The sequence below is a fragment of the Engraulis encrasicolus genome, chromosome 7 (genome assembly GCF_034702125.1).
Source record: "Engraulis encrasicolus isolate BLACKSEA-1 chromosome 7, IST_EnEncr_1.0, whole genome shotgun sequence".
NCBI classification, from domain to species: domain Eukaryota; kingdom Metazoa; phylum Chordata; class Actinopteri; order Clupeiformes; family Engraulidae; genus Engraulis; species Engraulis encrasicolus.
Window position 1 is genome coordinate 20,082,876 of NC_085863.1, and position 2,500 is coordinate 20,085,375.

Sequence of the window (2,500 nt, forward strand, 5' to 3'; positions counted from 1 at the left end):
CAGTAATCCGTCCTTGCACATAACCAAACACTGATGAGACATTTGTACCGTACACACCACAGTGCAGAGACTCATTATGTTTAATGGTAAATAACAAATAATAACAACATACCACAACCACATGTATGTCTATGAAAAAAATAAATAGTGATGCATTTTTTGAGGCTGTGCCTATTTTCAGTGATATTTTCATTTCATCATCATTTGATTTACCACCTCCGTTTTAATTGGGATTTTGTGTAATCGTATGCAAATCCAGAATCCAGGCGGAAGGCAATTAATGACTGAATTTGGCGTGCACGTCAGTGCCCATGAAAAAAAAAAACGACAGCGGCATCAAAAATGAACCGTGTGCCGCAATCACTTAACCCCCTGTAATCATCAGACGCTTTAGCATCCTTTCAAGTCCAATAATAATACATGTAATTATATAAATTTCAGAATTAGATCAACATTAAAACAAACAGCATAAATACATAAACCGCCCCACTGTGCCGTCTCTCCTGTTGCCCGGAGACCAGACGTGTGTGTGTGTGTGTGTGTGTGTGTGTGTGTGTGTGTGTGTGTGTGTGTGTGTGTTTGTGCGTGTGTGTGTGTGTGTGTGTGTGTGTGTGTGTGTGTGTGTGTGTGTGTGTGTGTGTGTGTGTGTGTGTGTGTGTGTGTGTGTGTGTGTGTGTGTGTGTGTGTGTGTGTGTGTGTGTGTGTGTGAGAGAGAGAGAGCAGGTCGTCATGACAGCGTTATCTGTGGTGACAGGTTCACATCGCTCGGAAGGAGGCAACTTGACGTGGTGATGTGGGTGTGTGTATGTGTGTGTGTGTGTGTGTATGTGTGTTTGTGTGTGTGTGTGTGAGCGCGCGTGACGGCTGACAGCTTTACATCACTCTGGAGACTCCCAGCAGGAGGTGAAAGGTGAATGGAGATGCTATCCCGTGTGTGTGTGTGTGTGTGTGTGTGTGTGTGTGTGTGTGTGTGTGTGTGTGTGTGTGTGTGTGTGTGTGTGTGTGTGTGTGTGTGTGTGTGTGTGTGTGTGTGTGTGTGTGTGTGTGTGTGTGTGTTGCCTGACTTTACTGTATATAAAACATATGGCCACTGCCTTCCTATTCCAGAGTAATCTCACTGCTTCCTCTTCCCCTCGCTGCACACATTGAGGCTGTGTGTGTGTGTGTGTGTGTGTGTGTGTGTGTGTGTGTGTGTGTGTGTGTGTGTGTGTGTGTGTGTGTGTGTGTGTGTGTGTGTGTGTGTGTGTGTGTGTGTGTGTGTGTTTATACACTGAGGGTTTTGAGATCTTGTAATAACGTGTGCCTCTTTTTCCCAGTGAGGGTGAGTCATGTAAAACCAGGCCAAGTGTAGGAGTAAAGCGTGCTGTGTACACTAGGAGTATATTGCTGTGTGTGTGTGTGTGTGTGTGTGTGTGTGTGTGTGTGTGTGTGTGTGTGTGTGTGTGTGTGTGTGTGTGTGTGTGTGTGTGTGTGTGTGTGTGTGTGTGTGTGTGTGTGTGTGTGTATGTGTCTGTGTGTGTGTGTCTGTGTGTGTGTGTGTATGTATAGGAACATAATGTTCCATGTATGGATGAGTATGTTGCCTTGTGGGTTACTGGGTGTGTAGGAGTGTATAGTGCAATGCGTGCAAAAAAAGTCTGTAAATGTGTCGAGCGTGTTGAGTGTTGCAGTCATCAAGGAAAACAATCAACACTCATTTCTTACACACGCACATCAGGACCCACACTCCCACACAACAGAAAAATACACGGGGAGGAAAGTCAAGCAGATAATACTACAGTTTTTGAAAGAGGGCCAGACACATGGTTGAAGAGGGAGAAAGAAGGAGAGCCAGGTAGGAAAATTGGCAGAGAGAGAGAGGGGGGGGGGGGGGGACAGGCAGGCAGGCAGGTTGGCAGGTATAGGGAGACACATCAACACCGGACACCGGGCAGTCAAGCTGGTAAGACAGTCGGACACTCAGAATAACTCTTTCGAAACGCTTTCAAAAGAGGAGCAGACAGGTAGAGAGAGAGATGGGAAGACAAGGGGACAGGTAGATTTTGAAGAAGGCCCAATCAAGACTCTTTTTTTTTTTTTTTAAAGGAAACTGAGGTCATTTGAGTTGGGGAGGCCTATTTTAAACACATTTTATCATGGGATTGTGGCAAGTGTTTTATTTTATGCTGTTATGTGCTGGGGTGGAGGGATATCCCTGGAGGACAGAAATAAGATAAATAAGCTAATCAAGAAAGCGGGGTCCATCCATGTGTGTTCGGTGTAACAAATTTTAGAGGAGCGGACATTAAGGAAGGTGTAAGGAACAGTGTGCTGGGCAGGGACGACCACCCACTGTCCAGCCTGTTCACTAAGAGTGGTAGGAGCCAAAGGTGCTCCACCGAAAGGTTCTGACAATCTTTTATCCCTGCAGCAATTAGACTTTTTAACAACAGCTGCTGAGGGTTTTATTGGTGTTATGTGTTTTTATATGCTGTGGTGACTCTTTGTGTGTTTCTATGAT